Source organism: Pelophylax lessonae (assembly GCF_965119305.1).
Source record: "Pelophylax lessonae genome assembly, chromosome: 13".
In the NCBI taxonomy this organism is placed as follows: Eukaryota; Metazoa; Chordata; class Amphibia; order Anura; family Ranidae; genus Pelophylax; species Pelophylax lessonae.
The window spans coordinates 75,312,149-75,328,280 of NC_138780.1; the positions used below are offsets into that span (position 1 = coordinate 75,312,149).

At 44.5% G+C, this 16,132-nt stretch overlaps 1 protein-coding gene across 1 annotated transcript in view; it reads left to right on the plus strand.

Annotated features, from left to right (window-relative positions):
* The window catches only part of LOC309543186 (cytosolic phospholipase A2 zeta-like), a 166,771-nt gene that overhangs the window by 95,402 nt on the left and 55,237 nt on the right, over window positions 1-16,132 (plus strand). The gene's annotated exons all lie outside the window — the stretch shown is intronic.

Sequence of the window (16,132 nt, forward strand, 5' to 3'; positions counted from 1 at the left end):
TGACGGGACACAGCGGTGTAACACATTTTTGCACATTCTATCTTTTGGAGCACACGTGCTAAACACATCACTATTAGGCTCCATGTACACGAGACGTTAGAAAAAACGTCCTGCAAAGCTATTTCTGACGCCGGGAAAAAGCAGCTGTTAAACGTGCTTTCAGTAGCTTTTTCCATTTGCGTTATTGCACGTTTGGCCACGTTGCTTTTAGCAGCGTTTTTCTGCCTCCATTCAAAATCAATGGTTCCCTATGGGAGCCTATTGATTTGAATGGAGGTCGCACCGCAAGTCGGATCCGACTTGCGGCGCGACCTGCACAGTGAGAATCTTGAGGGGGAACTCCACGCCAAAAATGGGAAAAAAAACTGCGTGGGGGTCCTCCCCAGGTTCCAAACCAGGCCCTTAGGGTCCGGTATGCGTTTTTTCGGCGTGGGGTCCCCCCAAAATCCATACCAGACCCCCACAACCACCGGCCAGGGTTGTGGGGATGAGGCCCTTGTCCTCATCAACATGGGGGCAAGGTGCTTTGAGGTGGAGGGTGCAGAGCTCCCCCTGCCCCAAAGCACCAACACCCCCCCATGTTGAGGGCATGTGGCCTTGTGTGGTCCAGGGGGGGTGGGGCCGCTCGCTCGTCCCCTCCCCTTTCCTGGCCTGCCGGGCTGCATGCTCGGATAAGCGTCTGGTATGGATTTTGGGGGGGACCCCACGCCATTTTTTTCGGCGTGGGGCTACCCTCAAATTCCATACCGGACCCTAAGGGCCTGGTTTGGAACTGCTCCTAAACGGCCATTTCCAGCGTCCCATGTACATGGAGCCTAAATGTGAAAATTATACAGTATTTGTAGACTTTTATATCTAATCTAAAAAAAAAAGGGATCCTGTGTTAATGAGTATTTGTGGTCACTGTAATGGATTTATGAATTTATATGTGGTTATTTTATTTATTTATGTATATAATGAGATGAAATAAGTTTTATGTATTTATGGGGGTTGTTTATATGCATTTGGTTGCACTGCACTTTGGATATTTAAACATTGTTAGGGGTGGGAACTAATGCTGCAACATATAGCTTTCCACACGTCTAATTGCACATACTTATAAATATATACAGTGCCTTGCGAAAGTATTCGACCCCCTTGAACTTTGCGACCTTTTGCCACATTTCAGGCTTCAAACATAAAGATATAAAACTGTAATTTTTTGGGAAGAATCAACAAGTGGGACACAATCATGAAGTGGAACAAAATTTATTGGATATTTCAAACTTTTTTAACAAATAAAAAACTGAAAAATTGGGCGTGCAAAATGATTCAGCCCCCTTAAGTTAATACTTTGTAGCGCCACCTTTTGCTGCGATTACAGCAGTAAGTCGCTTGGGGTATGTCTCTCTCAGTTTTGCACATCGAGAGACTGAAAATTTTGCCCATTCCTCCTTGCAAAACAGCTCGAGCTCAGTGAGGTTGGATGGAGAGCGTTTGTGAACAGCAGTTTTCAGTTCTTTCCACAGATTCTCGATTGGATTCAGGTCTGGACTTTGACTTGGCCATTTTAACACCTGGATATGTTTATTTGTGAACCATTCCATTGTAGAATTTGCTTTATGTTTTGGATCATTGTCTTGTTGGAAGACAAATCTCCGTCCCAGTCTCAGGTCTTTTGCAGACTCAATCAGATTTTCTTCCAGAATGGTCATGTATTTGGCTCCATCCATCTTCCCATCAATTTTAACCATCTTCCCTGTCCCTGCTGAAGAAAAGCAGGCCCAGACCATGATGCTGCCACCACCATGTTTGACAGTGGGGATGGGGTGTTCAGGGTGATGAGCTGTGTTACTTTTACGCTAAACATAAAGTTTTGCATTGTTGCCAAAAAGTTCGATTTTGGTTTCATCTGACCAGAGCACCTTCTTCCACATGTTTGGTGTGTCTCCCAGGTGGCTTGTGGCAAACTTTAAACAACACTTTTTATGGATATCTTTAAGAAATGGCTTTCTTCTTGCCACTCTTTCATAAAGGCCAGAATTGTGCAGTATACGACTGATTGTTGTCCAATGGACAGAGTCTCCCACCTCAGCTGTAGATCTCTGCAGTTCATCCAGAGTGATCATGGGCCTCTTGGCTGCATCTCTGATCAGTCTTCTCCTTGTATGAGCTGAAAGTTTAGAGGGACGGCCAGGTCTTCGTAGATTTGCAGTTGTCTGATACTCCTTTCATTTCAATATTATCGCTTGCACAGTGCTCCTTGGGATTTTTAAAGCTTGGGAAATCTTTTTGTATCCAAATCCGGCTTTAAACTTCTCCACAACAGTATCTCGGACCTGCCTGGTGTGTTCCTTGTTCTTTATGATGCTCTCTGCGCTTTAAATGGACCTCTGAGACTATCACAGTGCAGGTGCATTTATACGGAGACTTGATTACACACAGGTGGATTCTATTTATCATCATTAGTCATTTAGGTCAACATTGGATCATTCAGAGATCCTCACTGAACTTCTGGAGAGAGTTTGCTGCACTGAAAGTAAAGGGGCTGAATAATTTTGCACGCCCAATTTTTCAGTTTTTTATTTGTTAACAAAGTTTGAAATATCCAATAAATTTCGTTCCACTTCATGATTGTGTCCCACTTGTTGTTGATTCTTCACTAAAAATTACAGTTTTATATCTTTGTTTGAAGCCTGAAATGTGGCAAAAGGCCGAATACTTTCTCAAGGCACTGTGTGTATGTGTGTGTATATATATATATATATATATTTATATATATATATATATACATACATACATACATACATACATACATACATACATACATTATACAGCACAAGATAAGAAAAAGGAGGGGTAGAGATAGCTGGACTGAATAGCCCAGAAAGCAGATAAGGCTTACCCTCAGATGGCTGCATAATGTATAACATGGATTACATTCCTGGAGTAGGGACCCAAACATTAATGAGGTTCATATGATTAGATGACAGCTTGTCAGCAGCACATCTTAGTAATAGCTCAGCATGGAATAGAAATCTAAAGTATGGAGGGTAGGATAGCAGCAAGTATGCCAAAAATACTAGCATAAACACATAGATAAACCGCTTTGTGCGGGTACAGAAGTTCCGCATGGAGTCCATGCGCATGGTGGTGGCGTCCCTACATCAGGGGGATTTCCTCAACTCCATTGACATCAAGGATGCCTACCTTCACATCCCAATATGTGTTGCCCATTAACTTTTCCTCGGCTTTGCCGTGGGCGAGGAGCATTATCAATTTGTGGCATTACCCTTTGGTCTCGCTTCTGCTCCTCGGGTCTTCACGAAACTGTTGACCCCAGTTTTAGCATTACTGTATTAGCGGGGGATCGCGGTACTGGGGTACCTGGACGATCTGCTTTTATGAGCAGAGTCTTTGTCCGCCTTGTTGGACAACTTGGAGATTACTCTGCAACGTCTGAGGGAGTTCGGTTGGGTTCTGAATCTTCAAAAGTCTGCCCTGGTTCCCCCACAAGCCTAGTCTGTCTGGGTCTGATTCTGGACTCGTCCTCAGCCAGAGTGTTTCCTCCTCGGAAGAAACTTTAAAAGTTGCAGGAGGCAATTCGGCTTTTGCTGACCAGCAGACGGTCGTCTTTTCGGACTTGCATGCACCTGACCGGGTGGAGAGGCGTCCTCGGCACAGATTGTGCTCAGGAGGTCTTGTCTCAGGAAGAGTCCAGACTACCAATCAATGTAAGTGGAGCTCTGAGCGATCATGGATCTGGATCATTGGACAAGTCATCTCCAGGGGTGTCCTGTGCAGATTCAAATGGACAATGCTACGGCCATGGCCTATGTCAATCACTAAAGGGGCACAAGAAGTGTCCTGGTGGCTCGAGAAGTAGCCGGCATTCTAAGGTGGGCAGAAAGTTTCGTTCAGCCCTCTCTGCTGTGCACATTCCAGGGGTGAAAAATTGGCAAGCAAACTATCTCAGTCGACTGGCGTTAGACCAGGAAAAATGGTCTCCTCATCCGGAGGTGTTTCATCACTTGTGTCTCCGGAGGGGGTAATCCAGAGGGGAAACTGTTGGCCTCTCACCTCAACAGGAAGGTTTAGAGGTTTGTGGCACGGTCTCAGGATCCTCTAAGCATCCCATTTAGTGGCTCCTTGCAGTCAGTATCGTCTGATTTATGCCTTTCCACCTCTCCAGCTTCTGCGGAGACTACAAAGCAGGATCGAGGTAGAAGGGATTCCGGTCATCCTAGTGGCTCCAGACTGGCCTTGCCGGTCTTGGTATGCCGATCTGGTACGGCTGGTCACCAATGCTCCTTGGAGACTGCCTCTCAGGGAAGACCTGCTGTCCCAAGGGCCAATCTTCCATCCTGCTTTACAGCCGCTGACTTTGACGGCTTGGCTGTTGAAAGCCATCTGCTGAAGGACAGCAGGTTGTCTGACTCAGTGATTCCTACACAGTTAAAAGCTAGAAAATCTACTTCTAGGAAGATTTACCGTCGTACGTGGAAGATGTACATTGCGTGGCGTGAATCCCCCTGGGTTCACCCTCGTTCCTTTTCAGTGGCTCGGATCTTGGCTTTCCTCCTTTTACTCTCTGAATGTGGTTCGGGCAATTAGGGTGTATCTGGCAGCTATGGAGTCTTTTAGAACATCAGACTCACTATGTATCCTCACAAATGGACCTCGCAAGGGGCTGGCTGCTTCTGCTGCGACCATTTCCAGATGGATCAGACAGACTGTGGTTCAGGCTTATTCTATTAGGGGTGTTCAGGCTCCCCTTTTCCCTGTCAAGGTGCAATCTACTCGGGCGCTTGGTGTCTCCTGGACCTTCCGCCATCAGGCGTTAGTGATGCAGGATTGCAGGCGGCTACCTTGTCGTCTGTATACATATTCACAAAGTTTTATAAAGTGGATGTGTTGGCATCTGCTGATGCTTCTTTTGGCCGCAAAGTTTCGCAAGCTGCTGTTTAGAGGACTTGTCCTCTTTGAGGGTGTTTTTTTCAGGTGCGCTCCAGTTGTTGACCGTTGAGCTCCAAATTGCCTGGTTGGCTATGTTTAGCCTTGGGGAAGTTTATTTTTTTTTGCTGTTTCCACCCCTCATGTTTGACACTGTTTTCGGACGTCCCTATGGTTAAGAAGATGAAGAGCTGTGTCCGTCAATGAATAAAAGAGAAAATTGGATTTTTGTCTTGCTGTAAAATCTATTTCTTTGATGTTCATTGACGGACACAGCACCCGCCCCTCTATGGAGTTAGGTTTTTTCCTTCTGACACTGCTTGTTACAAAACTGAATACCTACAGCAGGAAGTGGTAGTATACCCCCAGGGACTGCCCTATAGGCGTGTTCAAGCTTTTTCTATGCCTAGTGTCCTACTCCTGTAGGGGTCAGTATAACCCTACGGTCAAGAAGATGAAGAGCTGTGTCCATCAGTGAATATCAGAGAAATTGATTTTACATTTTTAATACAAAAAAACATTTTTTTTATTTTTTTTTATTGGCAATGTTTTATAGCAGAAAGTAAAAATGTATTTTATTTTTTTCAGAATTGTCACTTTTTTTTTTATAGCGCAAAAAATAATAACGCAGAGGTGATCAAATACCACCAAAAAAAAGTTATTTTTGTGGGGGAAAAAAAGGACATAGATTTTATTTGGGTACAGTGTCGCACGTCCGCGCAATTGTCAGTTAAAATAATGCAGTGCTGTATCACAAAAAATGGCTTGGTCATTAAGGGGGTAAAACTTTCCGGTCCTTCATTGTTTTTTTTTATTGACATTTCCAAACAAATAACAAAAATATTAAAGGCAGCTGGTTCCGATATAGAACAATAAACAAATAGTGCAGCGCTAATAACAATAGAAACATTAATATGACATGATTGTGAAAAAAGTAATGATAAAATTGATGAAACAGGAATAATAAATTCATAAAACGTCCATAAAAGGTGATCAAGTCCAGGAGAGAAAAAGGGGTAGAGGACACCACAGATCCCAGAGGAACCACAAAACGGATAGTGAGAAAGGGTGATTTGAAAATCAGGAAGAACACTTCACACCCTCTGTGATTAGGTAATCTCCTTACCATATTACCACTAGATTATAGGTGGTCAAACCAGGTATCTCATCTATCCATAAAGAATGGTCATATATCTTCCAGCATATCAAACGGATCATTGAATGTTAAGTGACTAGATCAGATGAACGATTGAACCTCCATCCAACAACACTAAAGGCGGTCATCAATCCCTTCAGTGGGAGTGGCAGGCTCCAGGTCTCCTGAGCGGGGACTGTGTCTCTGGTTTGACCACCTATAATCTAGTGCAGGGGTGTCAAACTCACTTTCACCAGGGACCGCATGAGCAATTATGGTTGCTCTCAAAGGGCCTGTTGTATCTGTAAGACTAGATGTCCAGATCAGATGCCAAGAGACCACCCTACCCTCCCTTACATCACAGTGCACCCCCCTTATCTCGTGCTGCTGCTGGGAAGAAGCTGGGGACAGGGCTGAGAAGCAGAAAGTGTAGGATCTGGAGGAGGACCAGAAGAGGGCTGGAGTCAGCGGCTGGAGTCTGCTGAATGCTGAGACCAGGAGAGGAGGAGGTGCTGTTGCTGCAAAGAGAAGCACAGGTTGTGTGGGATCTCTGATACAACTGCTGAGATAAGGGGGAAGAGACAAGCCTCTTCATGGCTGCACGGAGAAGCAGTGGATCTGGTGGAGGAGTTCTTTCCTCCTCTATGCTGCCAATTGCTAAGACAAGGTGGAATTAAGATGAGGTGGGTGCTGCAGCTGCAGGAGAGGTGCGAGGGCCACATGAAATGGTCTGGAGGGCCGGATTCGGCCCGCGGGCCTTGTGTTTGACACATGTGATTGTAGCGCTCCTGCGTTTTTGTAGTAGGCTGGATTTGCAGCTGCAAAATCTCCACTCAGTAGTCATGTAGCGATGTGTTGAATAACCAGATCCAACTCTCCAGACTCATCACTGTGGGCCTGTCAGCTTCAGCATACAGATATATACACACTCAATAAGATGTTCCTGGAGTGATAGGATGTATATGACAGTATGAAGGTGATGTGCTGAAGGGACAGGTGTGAACAGTGATAGAGATGGTAAGCACTTGATAGGTTTGTTCAGGAGAGTACTAGATGGTATTAGGTAGAATGCAGATAGGTTAGTAATCGAGTATGGTAACAGGTGGTAAGGACAGCAGATGACAAATACAGGATAGACTATCCCAGTGCAAGGATAGATGGTAGTAGACTCAAGAGCTAGCAATCTATGTAGCAGTGCAGATCAGTGGCGTAGCGTGGGTTGTCAGCACCCGGGGCAAGGCAAGTAATTTGCGCCCCCTAACCCGCGGGATTTTAGCACTCGAGTCTCTTCCACTAGATTAGTTAAAGAAACCCTTACCCCATAAGCACATGTATTGTTTGTTATGAAAATACTGATGTAATTACTAATTAAAGTAAAATGCATCTAAATACAAGTTAGAATGACCAGCGTGCCCCCTTTCAATGAGGAGAGACCAGCATGCCCCCTTTCAATGCAGAATGACCAGCGTGCCCCCTTTCAATGCAGAATGACCAGCATGCCCCCTTTCAATGCAGAGAGACCAGCGTGCCCCCTTTCAATGCAGAATGACCAGCGTGCCCCCTTTCAATGCAGAGAGACCAGCGTGCCCCCTTTCAATGCAGAGAGACCAGCGTGCCCCCTTTCAATGCAGAGAGACCAGCGTGCCCCCTTTCAATGCAGAATGACCAGCGTGCCCCCTTTCAATGCAGAATGACCAGCGTGCCCCCATTCAATGCAGAATGACCAGCGTGCCCCCATTCAATGCAGAGAGATCAGCGTGCCCCAATTCAATACAGAATGACCAGCGTGCCCCCTTTCAATGCAGAATGACCAGCATGCCCCCTTTCATTGCAGAGCAACCAGCGTGCCCCCTTTCAATGCAGAATGACCAGCGTGCCCCCTTTCAATGCAGAATGACCAGCGCGCCCCTTTCAATGCAGAGAGACCAGCGTGCCCCCTTTTTAATGCAGAATGACCAGCATGCCCCCTTTCAATGCAGAATGACCAGCGTGCTCCCTTTCAATGCAGAATAACCAGCGTGCCCCCTTTCAATGCAGAGAGAGATCAGCATGCCCCCTTTCAATGCAGAATGACCAGCGTGCCCCCTTTCAATGCAGAATGACCAGCGTGCCCCCTTTCAATGAAGATTGACCAGCGTGCCCCCCTTCAATGCAGAGAGATCATCATGCCCCCTTTCAGTGCAGACAGACCAGTGTGCCCCCTTTCAATGCAGAATGACCAGCGTGCCACCCTTCAATGCAGAGAGATCATTGTGCCCCCTTTCAATGCAGACAGACCAGCGTGCCCCCTTCAATGCAGAGAGACTTACCTGCAGCAGCGGCTTCTCCTCAGTTCCCCGCGTCTCCTCAAGTCCTCCCGCCTCCTCCTCGGCCAATGGCATGCGTTCGCCTTTCGGGCCAATCAGGAAGTGGGTCTGGGACCCGCTTCCTGATTGGCCAGTAGGATCCGTGTGACAATAGCAAATTTTAATTCTCTATTGTCACACAATGGGTGGGCTCGGGTCGCACTGCTCTGCGCCCCGGGTCCACCCTTTTTTGAAGCCTATTAGAGCCTCTGGCTCTAATCAGGTGATTAAAAAAAAAAATCCCACTCTGTGATAGCGCCAGGCTGCTGACTTACTCGGTGCGAAATTGACCGAGCAGTGAGGAGAGGCAGCATAGGCGGGGCTTGGCTTGCAACGACACCCCACCCTACACCAATGGACAGGTGAGGCACAGTCCAGCCCTGCCCCGACCCGCCATTTTCAGCCATAGGGCGGCCGCGCTGGACATCTCCCAGCCTAAAGATGGAGGCAGCCGCAGACAGTGTGTGAACTGTGTATGTGTGTGAACTGTGTATATGTGTGAACTGTGTATGTCAGACAGACAGAGTGACACTGCAGATGCGCCCCCACAGATGTTGCGCCCGGTGCGGCCGGCCCCCCCTGCACCCCCCACGCTACGCCACTGGTGCAGATGATAGATGGTAGTAGACTCAAGAGCTAGCAATCTATGTAGCAGTGCAGATGATAGATGGTAGTAGACTCAAGAGCAAGCAATCTATGTAACAGTGCAGATGATAGATAGTGTAAGTAAGGTTATGGAGGATTCCCCTGTGGGGTACTTATCACTAGTAATGTTAGTAGTAGAGGGGTCCAGTAGAGAGGGAATGATCCGGTAGCGAGATACAGGGATCAGTAGCGAGGTTCCGGTCTGCTCCAGGTAAAAGTAAATAGCTGGAGGTTCCGACAGCAAGACAGGCTTGAAAGCATGTGGATACACAAGGCAGGTTGAACGAACGATGTGAGTGAGAACGCCGGCGGTTGAAATAGCCGCTCTGCGGCGCTCGGCGATGACATCATCCGTCTTAAAGGTGTATGCGTACCACCTAATGAGAAAGGTGGGACGCATATTAGAAAGAAAATAGAATATTAAGGGTACCAGAGGTACCAGAATCTTACAGTACCCCCCCCCCCTTAAAGCCTAGGTGCATGAACATCAGAGGTATCCAACCAGGTGTCGTCTTGGGGTCCATAGTTCTTCCATCTTATGAGATACTGGAGTCTTCCTCTATGGATGCGAGAATCCAAAATCTCCTTGATCTCATATTCTTCTCCGCCTTCAACTTGTATTGGAGGTGGAGGCAAGATGGTAGGCCTTATTCCTTGGTTAGGAACATGGGGCTTCAGTAGCGACACATGGAAGATGGGATGGATCTTGAGATCTGCTGGTAAGGTGAGCTGTACTGCAGCTTTTCCAATAAGTTTCTTAATTGGGAAGGGTCCCAAAAATAAAGGTCCAAGCTTTTTGCTAGGGATCTTTAATCTTAAGTTTCTTGTCGATAGCCAAACGAGGTCCCCAATAGCATACTGAGGAGAAGGTCTTCTACGAAGGTCGTAGTACCTTTTTTGTTGACTATGAGCGTGTGATATAGTGGTATTGAGTAAACCCAGAGAGTCTTTTATTTGGGTAAGATAATCTTGAGGCTACTGGGTTACTTGATGGCAGGATGCGTGGTGGAAGAAGAGTGGGATGAAACCCATAATTCAAGTAGAACGGACTTTGCTTAGTAGTACTGTGGGTTGCGTTGTTGTAAGCAAATTCCGCCAGAGGGAGGAGATCCACCCAATCATCCTGTAGGTATGATGTGTAGCAATGTAGATATTGCTCAATGCACTGGTTGACTCTTTCAGTCTGTCCGTTGGTCTGAGGATGGTAGGGAGAAGTGAGCTTTCGCTCAATCCGTAATATTTGACAAAGTGCTTGCCAAAATTTAGAGATGAACTGTGAACCACGGTCGGACAAAAGAGTTTTTGGAATTCCATGCAACTTGAACACGTTTCATCAGTAGTTCCGCTGTTTGTTTAGACGAAGGTAGTCTACGGATAGCAATGAAATGTGCCATCTTTGTCAAGTGGTCCACTGACACTAGAATGGTATTAAATCCTTTAGAAGGTGGTAGTTCTACTATAAAGTCTAAGGACACAACTTCCCATGGAACCTGGGGTATTGGTAGACTGCAGAGTAGACCAGATGGTTTTGTAGTGTCAATTTTGGACCTTGCACAGATGTCACATGAAGAAACAAATTTTTGTACAGACGTCTTCATATCAGGCCACCAAAACTGCCTGGTAAGCAAATTAAGGGTTTTCGTCATACCCATATGTCCTGCCATGGGCACATCATGTGACAACTCCAAGATCTTGGTGTGCATAGTAGGGGGTATGTAGAGTTTGTCGTTGTAATAGAGGAAGCCTTCTGCATCAGTACTTAGTTGTGGTGGAGGTGAATCCAATCCTATACTGTGCAAAATCTCTTCCTTCAAGGAACGGACAACACCAATAATACGTTCATAGGGTATTATGGGAATGGAAGGGATTTCGGCGCAGTTATCTTCGATTAATCGTGATAGCGCATCCGCTTTTTTATTTTTGTCTGCAGGCGTGTAGGTCACTAGGAAGTTGAATCTTAGGAAGAATATTGACCATCGTACCTGCCGGTGGGAGAGAGTTTTGTTAGTCTGGAGGTATTGAAGGTTTTTATGATCTGTATATATGAGTATTGGTAACCGGGTACCTTCGAGTAGATGTTGCCAATTCTCCAGTGCCAGTTTTATGGCAAGCAACTCCTTTTCACCCACTGGGTAGTTCACCTCTGGGCTGCTTAGTGATTTTGAAAAGAAAGCAACTGGGTGGAGTGGTGAAGTATTTGTTGGTCGTTGGGAGAGAACTGCTCCTACTGCCATATTTGACGCATCTACCTCCAGAATATATTGGAGGGATGGGTCTGGATGGCGTAGTATGGGAGCAGAAGTAAAGCTTGATTTTAACAAGCAGAAAGCTTGATTCGCTTCTTCTGACCATTTGAATGGTTTCTTTATACTTGTCAGTTGTGTGAGAGGTCTCACAATAGCGGAAAAGTTCTTGATGAACTTCCTATAGAAGTTTGAGAATCCAAGGAATCGCTGTAATGCCTTACGAGTTGTTGGTATAGGCCAGTCCAGAATACAGGATATCTTGCTTCCTTATGAAATAGGCATTTTTTTAATTTCACGTATAGATTGTGTGAGAGTGATCTGGATAACACAAGTCTTACATGTTTTTTATGTTCAGGCATAGATCGAGAATAGATAAGTATATCGTCCAGGTATACTACGACACAGACATCAAGTAAGTCTCTAAAGATGTCGTTTATGAACCTTTGGAAGGCTGCGGGAGCATTACACAACCCGAATGGCATCACAAGATATTCGAATAATCCGTATCTGGTTATGAATGCTGTTTTCCACTCATCTCCGTCACGGATTCGGATTAGGTTGTATGCCCCTTTCAGGTCTAATTTAGAGAAGTAAGTAGCCCCATGCACTTGTTCAATGAGTTCAGGGATGAGCGGCAAAGGATAGCGATCCTTTATCGTAATCGTGTTTAATTGCCTATAATCGATAATAGGCCTAAGACTGGAATCCTTATTGCGGACAAAGAAAAGTCCTGCAGCTGTGGAAGAAGTAGAGGGTCTGATGAACCCTTTTTTTCAAATTCTCATCCAAGTATTCCTTGAGATGAGAAAGTTCATCCTGTGAAAGGGGATAAACATGATCGAAAGGCAATTTGCTGTTAGGGAGTAGATCGATAGTGCAATCATAATCCCTATGGGGAGGCAACACTTGAGCATTTTTCTCAAGGAATACTTCGGACAGATCCTGATAGCATAGTGGTGCAATCTCATCTGACACCACAGACAGGATCTTTCCATAAGATGGGAGGTTACACGTAATCTCACAATAGTGAGAAGGGAAAGCCAAAGTCCGTCTTTTCCAATCTATGATTGGTTGGTGTGTGTGTAACCAGGGAAGTCCCAAAATAATGGAAAAATGGGGTGAGGATAGTATATCAAAGGTGATGGTCTCCACATGAGACTCGTTGGCAGTGGCAAGGAGTGCCTGTGTCTGGTTGGTGATTGGACCAGAAGACAGTGGAATACCGTTAATGAAACTAACAGAAACAGGTTTAGGTTTTGAAATAATAGGTATTTTATTTAAGGTAACAAAACGTGTATCAATATAGTTTCCACAAGATCCAGTGTCGACCATAGCCTTGGTGGTGATCCTAGTCTGGTCCCACTAATGTTAAATGAACAAAAAGATAGGGGTTAGAAAAGGAAGTCGTTAATCCTCCTAGCAAGACATGTGAACACTCACCCTCTTTTTTGCGGTCAAGGGGACAGATGCTTATCAAATGATCCGGGGATGCGCAGTACATGCAGAGATTTCTGGATCTTCTTCTGGCTCGTTCAGTAGTTGATAAAGGTGGGCGTATGGTTCCTACCTCCATGGGAGTAGGGTCAACGGCCGAAATCCGAGAAGGACTAGATAATGGCATTCCCATTTTTTCAGCCCTTCTTTCTCGCAGTCGTCTGTCGATGTTGATACTAAGTTGTATCAAGGCATCCAAGGTGCCAGGTAAATCCGCTCGGGCGAGCTCGTCTTTAACAGCTTCTGATAACCCGAGTCTGAATTGAGTTCGCAGAGATGTATCATTCCACCCTGAATCAAGGGTCCATCTTTTGAACTCTGCTACAAAGTCTTCTACAGGTCTCCTTCCTTGTTTTAAAGCCCTCAATTGAATATCAGCAGTACTCTGCCTATTGGGGTCTTCATATAAACTAGCGAGTTCTGCTAGGAATAAGGAATAGGAGTTGAGAATCTGATCATTTTTCTCAAAGAGAGAGTCTGCCCAGGCCCGTGGATCACCCGTTAAGTATGAAATAACGGTACAGACTTTAATTTGATCAGTAGGGTATGTACGAGGTTTTAACAAAAAAAGCAATTGACATGCGTTTTTGAATTCACAAAATTTTTTCCGATCACCTGTAAACACTAGAGGAGGGTTTATTTTAGGTTCAGGGGGCTGAACAGCAGTAAGCCGTGAGAGACGGGTTACCTGCTGCGTCAGAGTCTGATTCTCTTCTTTTACTTCAGTAAGAGCAAGTATTAACGCATTTACTTGTTGTTTTAATTGTGTCACTTGAGTGGGTAATTCTGCTGAATCCATTTTTTTAAGGTTCGTTCAATCTGTAACGCTCCTGCGTTTTTGTAGTAGGCTGGATTTGCAGCTGCAAAATCTCCACTCAGTAGTCATGTAGAGATGTGTTGAATAACCAGATCCAACTCTCCAGACCCTTTACTGTGGGCCTGTCAGCTTCAGCATACAGATATATACACACTCAATAAGATGTTCCTGGAGTGATAGGATGTATATGACAGTATGAAGGTGATGTGCTGAAGGGACAGGTGTGAACAGTGATAGAGATGGTAAGCACTTGATAGGTTTGTTCAGGAGAGTACTAGATGGTATTAGGTAGAATGCAGATAGGTTAGTAATCGAGTATGGTAACAGGTGGTAAGGACAGCAGATGACAAATACAGGATAGACTAACCCAGTGCAAGGATAGATGGTAGTAGACTCAAGAGCTAGCAATCTATGTAGCAGTGCAGATGATAGATGGTGGTAGACTCAAGAGCTAGCAATCTATGTAGCAGTGCAGATGATAGATGGTAGTAGACTCAAGAGCAAGCAATCTATGTAACAGTGCAGATGATAGATAGTGTAAGTAAGGTTATGGAGGATTCCCCTGTGGGGTACTTATCACTAGTAATGTTAGTAGTAGAGGGGTCCAGTAGAGAGGGAATGATCCGGTAGCGAGATACAGGGATCAGTAGCGAGGTTCCGGTCTGCTCCAGGTAAAAGTAAATAGCTGGAGGTTCCGACAGCAAGACAGGCTTGAAAGCATGTGGATACACAAGGCAGGTTGAACGAACGATGTGAATGAGAACGCCGGCGGTTGAAATAGCCGCTCTGCGGCGCTCGGCGATGACATCATCCGTCTTAAAGGTGTATGCGTACCACCTAATGAGAAAGGTGGGACGCATATTAGAAAGAAAATAGAATATTAAGGGTACCAGAGGTACCAGAATCTTACAGTGATCTAGTGGTTCACTTAATCTGGTAAGGAGATTACCTTATCACAGAGGGTGTGAAGTGTTCTTCCTGATTTTCCAGTCACCCTTTCTCACTATCCATTTTGTGGTTCCTCTGGGATCTGTGGTGTCATCTACCCCTTTTTCTCTCTTGGACTTGATCACCTTTTATGGACATTTTATATACTTATTGATTATTCCTGTTTCATGAATTTTATCATGACTTTTTTTACAATCATGTCATATTAATGTTTCTATTGGTATTAGCGCTGCACTATTTGTTTATTGTTTTGTGTTTTGGAAGCCTGTATCGCTATTCCAAGTGCTAGCAGCTCCTCTCTCCAGCACAGTGTTTACTTCTAATCCCAATATATAACAGCCAAGTATAGCAGTAAAACATTTACAAAAAAATCTTGAAATTAATAGACAATAGTCATACAAATGATCAAATGAATCATACATAAACAGTATAGTAAAATCCCTGTTTACCCCATTGGGTTCTAACTGTAAACAGGCGCTAGCTAATATAATGACAACTGTGAAATCTTGACTTTACTCCTGGAATAATACTGAATTATGGTTTAAGAACTGCAGATCAGGTTTTTGAGTGAGGTAGAAGCTCTAGGATGACTAATCCACATTTGCCATAGTTTCTCAAACTTGGCCATGTTGTCATTTTTGTATGCTAGCATCAACTCATATTGAGCTTGTGTATTCAACCATATAACAACATCAGATAAGTTTGGTGCGTCATTTGATTTCCATAGTTTGGTTATAGTCAACCTTGCTGATATTAATACATTTGCAACTACTGTTCTATACGCTATTGCGGGAGTAAGGGGAAGTAAATTACCAGTGAGGTTAGCAATAAATGTCTAAATTGATTTCCAGAAAGATTTTTGCAGCTCCATAAAATATGGGGGAGCCAGTTTGTTCATTGCATCGCCTGCAAGTTGGGAAAAGTGATAGGTAGATTTTGGAAAGTTTATGATGTAGGTACCATCTGTTTAATATATTTTGGGCATTATCCCAATGTTCAATGCAGGATGATGCCTTAGTACTAATTATGACCTTATTTCATTGTTCCTAAGAAATAGATAGGGAAAGATCCTTTTCCCATTTCAGCATATTACTGGTTTTAACAGATTTAGGGAATTCTGAGAGAAATTTATAAAATAAGGATATTCCCTTCTTATCTCAAGTGTATTTGTTCAATAGGTACCTCCAGATTGATGGGGTATTCATGCTCGATTCCGGGTCATATTCCTTCAATCATTAAAAATGTCTAAGTTTTTTTTAGCACCAACTCTTTATAGGCTAGGGGTAGGTTGACTTGGAAGTTAAACCCCTGTGAAATCCAATTATTCACTGAGATATGGGCTCTAAAGTAGTCCAGCACTCTTAAGGGCACAGGAAAATTAATTGGGTAACCTAGGTCCTTTGATTTAGATAATTTGTGTTTCCAAGCTATCAACATGGATTTGGTAGTGATAAATTTTGGTATTACGACTTTAGAAAGCAAAGCATACGCTCTATAGCTAATGCACATGTCATTACCCTTGGTGGCTTTTTTTTCAATATTACCCAAAGTTTCTCGTCTGAATCAGAAA